Here is a 15,624-nt window from a genome sequence, read left to right as displayed (position 1 = left end):
GACATTTCTTTAATCCTGGCGAGTACTAATGTTGATGGTGCATTTATATCATATATCTTGCTATATTTGCATGTCTGTAGTATTATCTCTGCATTTCCTCTGTGTTGACCAAATGTTTAGCTTTCAAAAAGAAAGGGATTTCAACTTTTCAGCAAATCCAAAACTATTCCAAAATTTCAAAAAAAATGGGGAGAAAGGGACGTGGGGCCTATGTCTATGTAATTACCTCTCTAACAGCACAGCACCATGCACTAACACAAACTTAAGTATTTTTGGTGGGTCTACTTGCCAGCTAAGTCATTCTAGTTATCTTTTTCACCCATAGTTGAAGTTGAGTTAGCCATCTCCCTAAACATTTTTTTTTTTTTTTGGAGACAGAGTCTCATTCTGTCACCCAGGCTGGAGTGCAGTGGCTTTACCCTGGCTCACGGTAACCTCTGCCTCCTAGGTTCAAGCAATTCTCCTGCCTCAGCCTCCTGAGTAACTGGGATTACAGACACCAACCACCATGTCTGGCTAATTTTTTTGTTTGTTTTTTGTTTATTTTTGAGATATTCAAGCGATTCTCCTGCCTTAGCCTCCCGAGTAGCTGGGATTATAGGCACCCGCCACCACGCCAGGCTAATTTTTGTATTTTTAGTAGAGACAGGGTTTCACAATCTTGGCCAGGCTGGTCTTGAACTCCTGACCTCATGATCCACCCACCTCGGCCTCCTGAAGTGCTGGGATTACAGGCATGAGCCACCGTGCACGGCCTTAATTTCTGTATTTTTAGTAGAAACAGTGTTTCACCATGTTGGCCAGGCTGCTCTCAAACTCCTGACCTCAAGTGATCTGCCCGCCTCAACCTCCCAGAGTGCTGGGACTACAGATGTGAACCAGTGCCACCATGCCCGCCTCTTAATAAGCAAGCTTCTAAGCCCCACCTCCCACCTAGCGAGTTACAGAGTCTCCAAAAGCGTTAAGCATTAGAAACGTTTCCAATAATGGTTCAGGGTTTAGGAGCACTAACACACCCCTAATTATAACCTTAAAATATATATGTATATATATTTAGAAAGAATACAAATGACTGAAATAATTTATTTTTCCCCTCGTGGTTAATTTGTTTAAATTAATCATAAAAGAAACCAAGTTTATATAATAAACTTTTATTATTAGAAATATTTTAAAATGTTAATATTTGAGAGTACATTAGTTCCTGGAAAATTTTTCCTTGTATAGATCACTTCATACCCCAAAATGCTACATGTACTAAATAAGGTGGTACTCTCTTTATTTTAAAATATATATATATAAATGAAAAGAACTAAGATAAAATTACTATGAGAATTTTGCTTCCTCTTACATAAATAATGATCTCACTCAAAATATTACTGTAGTCTCTAAAATTGAAGGACAATACACACTAAAAATCTTCCTCAAAAGAAAGAACTCGGCTGGGCAAGTGGCTCTCGCCTGTAATCCCAGCACTTTGGGAGGCCAAGGTGGGCAGATTGCCTCAGGTCAGAAGTTTGAGACCAGTCTGGCCAACATGGAGAAACCTCGTCTCTACTAAAAATACAAAAAAATTATCCAGGCGTGGTGGCGTGCGCCTGTAATCCCAGCTACTCAGGAGGCTGAGGCAGAAGAATTGCTTGAACCAGGGAGGTGGAGGTTGCAGTGAGCCGAGGTCTCACCACTGTCACTGGGTGACAGAGCAAGCCTCTGTCTCAAAAAAAAAAAAAAAAAAAAAAAAAAAGAACTCATTAACTCATTACAATTTGAATGGACAATAAGAATATACAAGGATACAATGGCCGGGCGCGGTGGCTCAAGCCTGTAATCCCAGCACTTTGGGAGGCCGAGACGGGCGGATCACGAGGTCAGGAGATCGAGACCATCCTGGCTAACACGGTGAAACCCCGTCTCTACTAAAAAATACAAAAAAGTAGCCGGGCGAGGTGGCGGGCGCCTGTAGTCCCAGCTACTTGGGAGGCTGAGGCAGGAGAACGGCGTAAACCCGGGAGGCGGAGCTTGCAGTGAGCTGAGATCCGGCCACTGCACTCCAGCCCAGGCGACAGAGCGAGACTCCGTCTCAAAAAAAAAAAAAAAAAAAAAAAAAAAAGAAAAGAATATACAAGGATACAAAATGTCACTCCTGCAAAAAAACACTAGCATAATCCTGAGTCTGAAACAACTGCTGCTGTGAAATGTACCAGAAGAAATTTTAAATAAGTAAACATTTGGCCAGGTGCCGTGGCTCACGCCTGCAATCCCAGCACTTTCGGAGGCTGAGGCAGGTGGATCATAAGGTCAGGAGATCAAGATCATCCCTGTCTCTACTAAAAATACAAAAAATTAGCTGGGTGTGGTGGCAGGCGCCTGTAGGCCTAGCTACTCAGGAGACTGAGGCAGGAGAATGGCGTGAAGCCGCGAGGCGGAGCTGGCAATAATAAGCTGAGATCTCGCCACTGCACTCTAGCCTGGATGACAGAGCAAGACTCCGTCTCAAAAAAAAAAAAAAGGAAACATTTTAGTACTACCTAAGAAACTGGAGACCTCAGTCTGTCTAACTTTAAAGGACAAGGAAATTTCACACAAATCACTTTATTCTAGTTTCCTTCAACTCTGTTCACAAATTCACTTACTAAACATAAAAATTCAAAGCACAAATGAATACATTTACAATTATCGGAAAATGCTTATTTTCTATCCTAGATGTCTTCCTAGTACTGAGACCCTACAAGACAAGTCCACTTGGATGTCCCCCAGGCCTCTCAATTTCATGTTTCAAATTACCTATTTCAAGAAATAGCATCTACTCATCTACCCATTCACTCAAGTCAGAAAGCTCAAATATTCTGGACTCATTTCTCACCACCCACATCTTCCCTAATACCTCACAACCATCCCCCCTCATGTCTTTTCCCACTGCTCTGCTTCTGACCGATTTTTAGTCCTAAACTGCTAGATTAAACTCCCGCAATTTAATGGCTCCAACCTGGTGCCCTGTCAACTCTCAACAGAGATAATTATCATTGCAATTCTTATGATTACCACTTTTCTTTTAAAGTCTTCAATAAAGATTTTTAAATTCTCAGCACAGCAATACCAGTTGCCTACTTACCTTTTCTAACTTCATAACCTGATACTAACAGGATTTCTCACTCTTAAGTGAGAATTATCTTCACTCCTTCACCACCTTTACCTAATCACTCCTACCAACTTTTAAAAATTCACCTTCTCCAGCATGGAAAAGGTATCCTGCTTTGAACTTTCACTGTATGTTCTACATACCTTTATATCATATCACAAATTTTTTACTAAATGCAAGCCAGTTTTAGGGATACAAAGGTGAACAAAACACAGTCCTAGACTTTAAGCACAGTGGAGGCAGAAAAATAAAGTCAACTGCAATATAGTCTGATAACTTTCTTTAAACTAACACCTCAGTGTTTATTATATGCCAGGCATCATGCTAAGATTTTTTTCAAATACTATATCATTTACTTCTCCGATACCCTTATGATTCCCACTTTACAGAGAAGGAAAAACAAAAGTTCTGTTATTTACCAAAGGTTCAGTTAAGCTTTAGAATTGAGATATGAATCCAAGTCTGACTCTAGACCCGAAACTCTTAATCACCATGCCTCTATTTCTACTGCCACAGCATTTAATTCAGTTTCCCCAGTGGCCAACACACAGCAAGTACAAAACGTGTATTTGTTAAATGAATGAACTTGATTGTTGAAGTTCTAAACCAATGACTTAACAGCAATATTACCAATATTTAACATCAATTTTATGGTAATATAATATCAATACGTTATGTATATAATGACAATGTCAATACTACAACCTTTAAGTGGTAGTCTCCTGCTTCAAAGAGTTCAAAAACTAACACTGTTAGTGTATTTGTTAGATACACTAACAAATGTGAAAAGATCAATATCCCAAGTGACTCATCATGTCATTGTTGGTAATACCAAAACACTGGAAATTAATGTCTATCAGAGTCAGACATGTTAAACAAATCATAATATATCCCATATCACGGTCTATCCATATGCTATGGTCTTGGTGTGTTGTCCCAAAATTTGTATGTTGATACTTAATCACTAGTAACCGTATTAATAGGATGAATGACCTTATAAAAGAGATGCAAGGGAGCTGCTTGACCTTTTTGCTCCTTCTGCTATGTTAGGGCACAGCATTTGTTCCCTCCAAAGGAAGTAGCATTTAAGGTGCCATCTTGGAAGCAGAGACACCAAACCTGAGGGCACTGTGATCTTGGACTTCCTAGCTTCCTGAATGGTAAGAAATAGATTTCTGTTCCTTATAAATTACCCAGTCACAGGTATTTTGTTGGAGCAGCACAAACAGAATATCATATAACGGTTATATAGCTGTATAAAAGAATATGAATGCTCTTTATGTACTGCATGGAATAACCCAAATTACACTAATTGGAAAGAAACGTGGGAAATAATGTGTCTTATTCTACCAAGGGTGGGGGCAGGAAGGATATATGTTTTTAACTTCCATATGCAAAAAACACCTTTGGAAGAACATACAAGAAACTGTTAACACAGAATGCCTGAGGAGTAGGAAACTGGGTGACCTGGGGGTAAAAGAAAGAAGGAGAGACTTCACTGTATCTCTCTGTTTAACCTTTTAAATTTTGAACCAAGTGATTATACTATCTATTGGGAAAAAAAAAAAAAAACCCAGGCCAGGTGCGGTGGCTCACGCCTGTAATCCCAGCACTTTGGAAGCCAAGGCAGGCAGATCACGAGGTCAGGAGAGACCAGCTTGACCAACATGGTGAAACCCCATCTCTGCTAAAAATACAAAAATTACCCAGGCGTGGTGGCACGCGCCTGTAATCCCAGCTACTCAAGAGGCTGAAGAAGGAGAATCGCTTGAACCCAGGAGGCAGAGGTTGCAGTGAGCCGGGATGATGCTACTAGCCTGGGTGACAGAGCAAGACTCCGTCTCAAAAAAACAAAACAACAAAAAACTCCCAATAAAATTTTTAAAAAGCAACCAGGCATAGTGGCTCACGCCTGTAATCCCAGCACTTTGGGAGGCCAAGGCGGGCGGACCATTAGGTCAGGAGATCCAGACCATCCTGGCTAACACGGTGAAACCCTGTCTCTACTAAAAATACAAAAAATTAGCCGGGCGTGGTGGCAGATGCCTGTAGTCGCAGCTACCTGGGAGGTTGAGGCAGGAGAATGGTGTGAACCCGGGAGGCAGAGCTTAGAGCGAGCCGAGATCGCGCCACTGCACTCCTGCCTGGGGGACAGAGACTCCATCTCAAAAAAAAAAAAAAATTAGCTGGGCATGGTGGCGCATGCCTGTAACCCCAGCTACTCGGGAGGCTGAGGCAGGAGAATCACTTGAACCGGGGAGGCGGAGGCTGCGGTGGCTGAGATCGTGCCATTGCACTCCAGCCTGTGCAACAAAAGCAAAACTCCGTTTCAAGAAAAAAAAATTTTTTTTAAAAAAAGCAATTTCAGAAATGAAAACAGAAACATCATAACATCCATGACCATAGCTTTCTTGATTGCCATGGTGTCAAAGTGTCCAATACTTTTTTGGAGTCAAATATTTGTTAAATCAATGGACAGTTTACAAAAGTTTCAAATTACCACTGCAGGAATATTTCAAATATATTTTATAAAGAATAGCAAAACTAGTGGAAAATGGTTTTGATTTTCCTGAAAATAGTCATCAGAGCCAAAGATTTTCAGGGCCCCATCCCAGGCCTATTGTTTATCACAGTGTGAAACATCACGAGAATCTGTATTCTTTGAAAAACACCATGATGATCATTTTATTTGAAATCTTATATAATAAAGAAGTTATGGGGATGGGGAGACTTTAGAAAGTTACCCAGAAAAAAACACTTTAAATGAATCAACTGTATACATATATCACTAAAGCTGTTTAAAAAAAAAAAAAAAAAAAACCAACAAATTCATGGCTATTAGAAATCCTATCAGTGGTTACCTGGGGCAATAGAAGAAGAACTCCAACAAGGAACAAGAAACTCTGGGATGGTGGAAATATTCTATATCTTGATTAGAATAAAGGCTACAAGATGTGTGTATGCACATCAGCAATTCATTCAACTAAATACTTAAAATCCATGTATTTTATTCTATGAAAGCATACAATAATAAAGTTACTTGATAAGTTGGAAAGCATTTGGAAATGTAGATTCCTGGGTCCCTCTCCCAGAGATTGCTAATCAGTGGGTCTTTTAGTGGGAACCAGTTAATCTGCATTTTTAACTCCAGGCCATGGTTGGCCCTTCAATCATACTTTGGAAAACAGTGACCTAGCATAATGTTCTATGTCCAGTAATTACTGATCATGCTTTGCAAAAATATATAAATTAATGATAAACTTTTAATACAAAAAAACTCTAGGTAATTTTGATTCCCAAGTTTAGGAAATACTAAGAATACTAAGTGGTAGGAGTTCCAGGAAGAAGACGTAAAAAGTAAGACAGTTGGCCGGGCGCGGTGGCTCAAGCCTGTAATCCCAGCACTTTGGGAGGCCGAGACGGGCGGATCACTAGGTCAGGAGATCGAGACCATCCTGGCTAACACGGTGAAACCCCGTCTCTACTAAAAAATACAAAAAGCTAGCCGGGCGACGTGGCGGGCGCCTGTAGTCCCAGCTACTCAGGAGGCTGAGGCAGGAGAATGGCGTAAACCCGGGAGGCGGAGCTTGCAGTGAGCTGAGATCCGGCCACTGCACTCCAGCCCGGGGACAGAGCGAGACTCCGTCTCAAAAAAAAAAAAAAAAAAAGTAAGACAGTTAAGGAAGCTTGTTCCTTCCAGTACAGTGGTTCTCAACCAAGGATGATTCTGCTCCCCCACGTGTCATTTGGCAATGTTTGTAGACATTTTTTTCATTTCACAACCGGAGAGAGCATGTGCTGCTGGCATCTTAGCATGATGACAGGAGGGATGCTGCTAAATACTGTACATGCACAAGACAGCCCTTCCCTCCCCCAAATAATGATAAAACCTCAAATGAGAAACTCTGACCTGGAGCCTCACCTCCAATAAAGCTACCAGAAGTAGTCAGTTGTGACCCAGAGTTAAACAAAACAACAGAATTAACATGTTATAACTTTAGGAAAGTCCATTTTTTACCTCCAGGTCAGTGGGGAAGGAGGAAGAATATCATCTTTATATTTTACATAAGGCAAATAAACATTGAATAAAATGCAAATGACACATGAATACCTAAGACTTAGAAAACTTCAAAATAATGTAAGCAGGAGCAGCTTTAGGCAATTCCCCCAATCACAGGGGATACTTACGAATTATCAGCTTTCAAAGTATAGCATCTTTTAAAGTTAACACTGGCCTAAAATATAATACTGCACATGAACTTTAATATGACAGTCTGTTGCTGCAGCATAGTTTAACCTAGTGCTATGTAAAGTGTGGTCTGTGGACCAGTGAGCAGTCTGTGAATTATCAGTTTATGTCAGAGAAACACAGAAATTTAGAGCATAAAAATGGAAATTTTAATAGCAGAATAATTTTACGTCTGTTGAAACTAGTAATAAAAAATTGGGGCTTATAGTTTATCTTTCTTATTCCATTTCCACTTTTCTTATCTGCAGTATAGTCATGCACTGCATTAAAAATGTTTTGGTCAACAGTGGACAACATGTATGACAGTGGTCCCATAAGATTACAACGGAGCTTAAAAAAATCGTATCACCTGTGATGACATAGCAGTCATAAGTTCATAGTACAGCATATCTTTTTTTCTAGGCTCAGAAGCACAAACATTTGGCCAGGCGTGATGGCTCGCCTATAATCCCAGCACTTTGGGAGGCCGAGGCAGGAGGATCACTTGAGGTCAAGAGTTCCAGATCAGCCTGGCCAACATGGTGAAACCCCATCTCTACTCAAAATACAAAAATTAGCTGAGCCTGGTGACAAGTGCCTGTAACCCCTGCTACTTGGGAGGCTGAGGCAGGTAAGCACCTGTAATCCCAGCTACTCAGGAGGCTGAGATAGGAGAACTGCTTGAACCCAGGTTGCAGTGAGCCAAGATTGTGCCGTTGTACTCCAGCCTGGGCAGCAAGAGCGAAATTCCGTCTCAAAGAAAAAAAAAAACAACACTTACCATGTGTCATAATTGTCTACAGTAGTCAGTACAATAACAAGCTGTACAAGCTCATAGCCTAGAAGCAACAGGATACAGCCCAGGTGTATAGTAGGCTCTACCATCTAGGTTTGTGTAGGTATACTCTATGATTTCTCAATGTACCCTATTGTTAACAATGCCTAACTGTAGTTTTTAAAATTATAATCTAACCTACTCCGACTGATGTATCTAGTGAGAAGCAAAGCCAAGATTTGCATCCATATCTAACATCAAAGCCTATCTTCTAAATCATTATTAAGATTTTGAACTCAAACCCCAGTGTGTAATCCCTACATCTGGATAGCTGGACTGCACCAAGAGTAAGTCACAAGGATTTAGTGTGTGTCTGGCCTACCGCCTTCAACACTCAATGCCAGCCAAGTTGTCTCTTTGGCCCCTCTTCCCCAAGCGCATGCTTAAAGTTTAGTCTCCTGATCTCTGATGATGCAAAACGACACATGAAGACAAAAACAAAGAAAAGATTCATCCTCAAGGCCTAAAGCAGAGTCACTAAATGCTACTCTTTTCTTTTGGAAGCCACCATAGTTTCTGGCTATGGGGGATAACATCCTCTCAAACAGAAGTAGGCCTCAGATCTCTCTAACCATGCTAGCTACATGGAGTACAGGATAAATGAATCCAAAATAAGAAAAAGCCACACGGACTAACAGTCTCTAATTTTAAAGTCCTCACACCAAGACCTCCAACCTCTAACATAAGGTTCGAAGACCTTACATTTGACTCATCCATACTGTACATTTTGACCACGATGCCCATCCAGTACACAATACCTGAAAAAAAATGTAACCTCCCTCTAAATATTAAGTGCAATGTCCACTAATGGGTCACAACCTGCAGTCTTCAAAACACTGCTGTAGAGTTCAATGGTCTACATTTAACAGCATGCTCTCATCCAGCGAACTAAACCCATAATCAAACTACCTTAAAATTCTACTCCTTAAAACATAATTTTTGTTGTTTCTATTACACAATAAAGTTTGTCTTTACAATGCAAACTTAGTACAGAAAAAGAAATACACAAAAAGTTTTTTCTCAAAACTTAGTAAAAGACATAAATCATTAATTTAAAATGCTCAACTTCTAATCAAAAATTGAAGATAGCCTATGAAGTCAAAATGTGAAACACATTTCTCAGCAGGCAATTTAGTCAGGTAGGAATTCACTATCGGCAATTTCCAGAATACGGTCTACAATGAATATGTATATCATCAAATTATAAAAGTCTGCAACTAATCTGCTCTACCACTATCCTTATTCTGACTGGTCCCCTCATCTGATCACTCTCCATTACTGAGACCTTAGAAGACAGAGATGTAACTCTTCTTCCTTCCTCTTCTCCCCAAAGCTTTGTTATTATTGTTGTTGTTGTTGCTCTAGCATATTCCTCTAAATTCTCCTAGGGTCTGTAAGGATTCCTAACTTGCCTTAGACTTGTTCAGAACTTCTGGCATGGATTTACTTAAAATTACTTCTATGGGAAAATGTGCAAATCTGAACAACCAATTTTACCACAAACTTTTGAAATATAATCTTTTAACACTATCTTTCATGTATTATGTATGCATCAAGTATCTCCAAATCAAAGCCTGCAACAAAAATTGTTAAGCTACATTAGAAAAAGACAATATCCTTTCTTTTTAAAGGATAAGAACTAATTAAAACCAACTTAACATAACTTGCTGTTATTTGTTGTGAACTTGAATTCTGTAAGCCTAAGATGTAGTATAATATGTGGTATTTTTAATAATTGTATTATGAAGACCTGGTTCCATCATGTTGTCCCATCACAAAATAAGACAATGCTACCATGCAAATCACCTATGTAGCTTCCACATTTATTTCATAGCTTCACTCAACTCTATCTCCTTTAGTCCCACCCACTGAACAGCTGAATGGGATGAAAGATTGTTTACTGCTCTCCTGCCGCTGTAATCCCCCTCTCCCCAACCACCACCCAAACACCCCTCACTCATTCCCTTGCAGTCTGAAGAAATAAAGAATCCAAGCAGCAATAACTGACTTGGTCACTGTTTATAATCCTCCCTTCAGTCTATCAGGATTCCAGAAATTTCATCCCTACCTGTACACCTGAAGTCTAAAATACTCTCCTCCCCAAGTTTGCACATAAACTTTAGGGGGAAAAACTGACTATACTCATCACCTGCATGTGCATAAATATGTAAAACAGGTTAAATGCTTAGGGATTTAGATTACCTGTTCATTTAGATTCTCAGGGACACTAAGAAAGATATTCTCTTTCATCAAAATAAAGCCAGAAGAAAGAATTCTTAAAGCTGAACTATTTAGCAATAAACTCTCAAGAATTGTAGTAAGTTATTATTTCAGTAACTAAGAAAACACCTGGACGTCACGAATTCTTTCCTAGGACTGTAAAAACCCAAATCTGAAACAGTGTACTCTTCAAAAGTAACTTAGCAAATGGAAATGTCCTAGAAAAATCTCGGTTGCTTATTTCTTACTATACAGACAGCTGAAATGGAACTCAGGAATGGAAAATGTGAATGAAATGGCCTGTTCTTTTTCCAATATGTGGGGGAGGAAAGGAAATGAAAGGGCTCCTTAAAAGAATAACTGAGAATACTGAAATATTTTCAAAAATTAATTTCCCTCAACTTCGCCACTCCACATCTCCGCTCCCTCCCTTTTCCAGGGACCCTTCCCACCCTTTCTATCTCCTCCGGGGGGCGCCCTTCCCAGGCGTTCTCTTTCCCCTACTGCTAAAAATTAAGCCCAAGTACCAAACCAAACTACCGATTCTCCGTTCTCAAGACTCGCCCGCCATCCACCGGCCTTCCGGGCTGCGCCTGGAGAGAGGCAACCCCGAGAGGCGGGAGGAGGAGCGGGGAGGCGACGCGGTCACTGGAGTTGCTGCTGCAGCCGCCGCCGCCGCCGCCTCCACCGCAGCCTCAGCCTGGTGCATCCTTCTTCCTCCCCGCCGCCGCCCTCCCGGGCTGGCCCACACAGCACCCTTGCCCGAGCGCTCACATTCGTCCCCACCCTCCTCGCCAGGCCCACTGCCCCACGAGGGGACTTCTGCCGAGGGGGATGCGGCCGGGGACAGGAGGAGCGGGGCCGCGGGCGCCGGCGGGCACGGGAGGAGGCTGAGGGAAGGCGAAGGGACGGAGAGAAGCAAGGGCAGAGCTGAGACCACCGCGCTCAGGCTGCTCCGGCCGCGGAGGCCGCGGCTCTCCACCCCGGCCAGGGGGCCGGCCCGCCGCGGCACAGGAAATGCCGCCGCCTCGGCTCTCCTCACGTTCAATTCAAACTGTCACCGCCGCCGCCTCCCCTCCCCCCGATCCCGCCGCTGCCGCGCCCCGGGCCCGCCGTCGCCCCCACCACGGCTCCCCTCGCCGCTGCCTCCTCCTCGCCTCAGGGCGTTCCCCAGCTCGGTCCAGCGGCCGCAAGGCTTCCCGGCATTCCGAGCCGATGACCCCGAGTCGCGGCAGCCCGAAGCTGAGACTCACCCATGGTGCTGCTGTTGACGCTCCTCTCCTCAGCAGCAGCGGATCTCGCACTGACCGACATCCCCTCCCCCCTCCGCGACCAGCCCCGGCGCAGCGCAGCCCGCCGATTCTCCAAAGGCGCCTACGCCGATTTCGCGGCGTAGCTGCCCGGCGTCGCTGCCCTGCTTACGCACGCTACAGGAGGCGGACTCCTCCACTGGCTCTCGCCCGACTCCCGCTCCCTCCTCCGTCCCCCGCCCCCTCAGACGAGGCTTCCGGGCCGAGCGGAGGCTGGCTTCCATCTCGCGAGATTACCCGCTCCCCAGCTCCGCCGCTTCGCTCCATTTCGAGCATGACTTCATTGGCGTCAGCAACGTTTAGCTGTTCGGGTTTAGCCGCCATGTTTAAATTGGCCGGATTTCGCACGACTGAGGTCATAGATACTCAGGCCTCTTTGCGTGTTTCTTCAACACTGCTTCTAAGGTTAACCGCGTTACATTTGTTGCCGAAAATCCTGGTAACGCTGAAAAGGACTAGTCGGTGGGGTGCGAGGGTGGGGTCTTGCCCGAATTAAAGATGGCCGCAGTCAGTTCTGCCCCGCGCTGTTTCACGTCAAGTTTTGGAGCTGCGGGAGCCGCCCGGTTGGCCTCAGCCCCTCCTTACGGAATTGGCGTAAGGCAAAGAGGCGCGGCTGGAAGAACCAGACTGAGAAAGTGCCACAGGGCGGGGGCCGCATCCGCCCCTCGGCTTGTAGCTACTGACCCGACGGCTTTGTGAGTGAAAGTGAGGAGACATTTCGAGGCAGGTGTCTGTGCCCCCATTCATCCCTGTTTCCTCGGCTACCTTGACTTTCGGTGTGAAAAGTGAGGTTAGGCCCTGTTTCCCCGACCCTTCCCTCTCGCTGTCACTCTGGTGGCCTGGCACAGCCTCAGAGGTCGGCCGCTGTAGCCCCCATTGCGGACTCTGCTGCCACCTTCGTATTGGCTCACCTTGTTGGGGCCCGATTCATTCCTCTTGGAGCTCACGCTCCAGTTGAGAAAATGAACGGACGCAGGAAACTACTGGATAAGAAAAGAGTAATAAAGGGCTACGATTGTGTGAGTTTCTACTGTAGCGATGAATGTCGCTGTCATTGGAACCTTCCCCAAGTGCCTTCTAGTGAAAGCCTTTCTTCACTCGGAATAACCTGTGGTCTTTTGTACGTTTCTTGAACGTAATGGCTCTCGGTTGTATTCTTCATGCAAATGTGTTACTTTTCCTGTTTAAGTACATGTTAAAGAAATGTGTATGTTCCTGTTTAACTGCATGTTTAAAAAAAAAAAAAAAAGTATGTGTATTTCTAAGTTGTGAGCACGTGCAAGAAAGTTCAGAGCAGAATAGCTTATATTAGTGGAACAATAAATGTCTACTAATAGAATGGATGAATAAGTGTCATTGTTGAACGAATTGAACATAAACTAAACAAAAAATCAGTGAACTAAAGCTACTGTTTTTCATATGGATAGAGTCATTAACCCAATATTGAGGAAGAAAGGAAAAGGCAAGTTGCAGGAAGATGTATATATGACATACCATAAATAAAAATTTAATAATTACAAAAAGGTAAGATCAAACTAAAAATCGTATAAGGAAATGATAGATAACAAATTCAGAATACTAGTTACTTCCAGAGAGGAACAGAAGGGAATGTAACAAGAAGGGTTCATTTGTATCTGTAACGTTTATTTTCTACCAGAAGTATCTTGAAAATGTGGCAAAACATTAAGCTAAGTAGAGGGCACATGGGTGTTCACTTGTAATTATTTCCTTTACTGTTCTATATACTTGAAATATTTCCGAGTAGTTTTTTTTAAGAAAAGAAACTTACAGAAGCAACTTATTTGTATCTTGTTATTTATGCCATTTCGTAAGTCTACATTTTTACTGAACTGGTTATGAAGTCTGTTGCAACTTATCTGTTCAATCATTGCTTTAAGTTTCTGAAACTTCAAATGAACTTTTACTTTGGGAAATGTTGTTAAATTTCTATTTTTGAAAGAAAGCAGTGTAGCAAGGAGGGTAACCCGGAGTCAGACTGCCAGAGTTCAAATCCCAGCTCTCTATTTATTAGGCTTGCAACCAAGAACAAGTTACTTAAACTTTTCTGTGATCCAGTTTCCTTGTCTGTAAAGGGAGATAATACTTATCTAACAGGATTTTGATAAGAGTTAAATAGACTAATACATGAACACAGTGCTCAGTCAATGCTTAGTAAATATTGCCTAAATATAGATTATTTTAAAATATAAAATTAAAGCAAATACTTTTATTAATATAACCTAATAGTTTAAAGGAAGTAAATCTTTGCCTCCCATCTCTATTGATAATATTTCTTTGAGGAAGATCTCTTAATGGGTATGAAAGAGGTGAATTGTGTTATTTTGTGCTATGAAAATGGATAAATTCTTAATATAAATAATATTAAATTCCTTGCCTGAGGTTTGTTCATGGTCTCCTACAAACTCCACCCCACACTATGATAGCTTCACTGTTTTTCACCGAAAATTACATGGAGTGGCCAGGCGCGGTGGCTCACGCCTGTAATCCCAGCACTTTGGGAGGACGAGGTGGGCGGATCACGTGAGGTCAGGAGTTTGAGACCAGCCTGGCTAACATGGTGAAACCCCGCATCTACTAAAAATACAAAAAATTAGCCAGGTGTGGTGGCACATACTTGTAATCCCAGCTACTCGGGAGGCTGAGGCAGGAGGATCACTTGAACTGAGGAGGCGAAGGTTGCAGTGAGCCCAGATAGCACCACTGCACTCCAGCCTGGGCTACAAGAGCAACTCTTAAAAAAAAAAAAAGAAAAGAAAAAAAAGAAAATTATACAGAGTGTTACAGGCAATGAAATAATGATATTCTGAGGAACTTTCTTTGTAGGGAGGTTTAATAGCCACTGTTCTATAATGTATATACGCGTGTGTGTTATGGAAATTATACGTGGTGCATGAGGAAAGATAATTGTATTGATTTTATGATCTCTTTATTGCACTGTTTACTATATTTGTTAATAAAATACAGCCTAGACTTTAACCTACTGATTCAGAAACTGGTTTTAAAAAACTGATCTGAATTCTGGACAGACCATATAGATGGTTTCCACCACATGTTTACGGTGTCCAAACTCAGGTGGGCCTTCAACTTTACCAAGCAATGCTTGTTCCCCTAGTTGTGTCTCTCTTGTTTTCCACAACAGCCACTTCTGATTTTCTCCTTATTTTTCAACCCATTCCCCTCACTTATTCTCAAATAAGAGAATAGAAGAAAATAGAAACCATCAAAGAGGAACTCAGGCTGAGCATGATGGCTCATGCCTGTAAGCCCAGAACTTTGGAAGGGCCAAGGTGGGCACATCACCTGAAGTCAGGAGTTCGACACCAGTCTGACCAACATGATGAAACCCCATCTCTACTAAAAATACAAAAATTAGTCAGATGTGGTGGGTGCCTGTAATCCCAGCTACTAAGGAGGCTGAGGCAAGAGAATTGCTTGAACCAGGGAGGCGGAGGTTGCAGTGAGCCAAGATCGCGCCACTGCGTTCCAGCCTAGGTGACAGAACCAGGCTCCGTCTCAGAAAAAAAAAAAAAGAGGAACTCCAACAACTTTATGCCTCCATACTCATTCTTTCAAGTGTCACAATAGATTAGGTACCCCCCTGTCTGAGGCACATATCTCTGCCAGTTCCCTGTATTCCATCTCTTTGTGCTCATTCTCTAGATTCTCACTCCTCCTGCCTTTCCAGGAATTGCAGTCAATGGGTTCTTTATTCAACAAGCTTCTGGATTCTGCAACTACCACTCCACTGAAATTCTCAACAAGGTCACCAAGAACCTCTGTGTTCAATCTAGTAGACCCTTTGTCTTATTTTCCTTGACCTTTCTGCAGCATTTGATACTAGAACCCTTGGCCTTCTGCATTCATATGCCTTGAT

The 15,624-nt window shown here is 42.5% G+C and overlaps 1 protein-coding gene across 1 annotated transcript in view; it reads right to left on the bottom strand.

Moving 5' to 3' along the window:
• Positions 1 to 11,769, bottom strand: part of SEPTIN7 (septin 7) — a 105,551-nt gene extending 93,782 nt beyond the window's left edge. Inside the window, exon 1 of the mRNA XM_071095038.1 lies at positions 11,673 to 11,769. The gene's annotated coding sequence lies outside the window, so the exon portion shown is untranslated. The remainder of the gene's footprint in view (positions 1 to 11,672) is intronic.
• Positions 11,770 to 15,624: the final 3,855 nt, after the last annotated feature.

This window comes from Macaca nemestrina, chromosome 4, assembly GCF_043159975.1.
Source record: "Macaca nemestrina isolate mMacNem1 chromosome 4, mMacNem.hap1, whole genome shotgun sequence".
Taxonomy (NCBI): Eukaryota; Metazoa; Chordata; class Mammalia; order Primates; family Cercopithecidae; genus Macaca; species Macaca nemestrina.
Note: the sequence above shows the minus strand (reverse complement) of the source record. Positions and strands in the feature narration are given on the sequence as shown.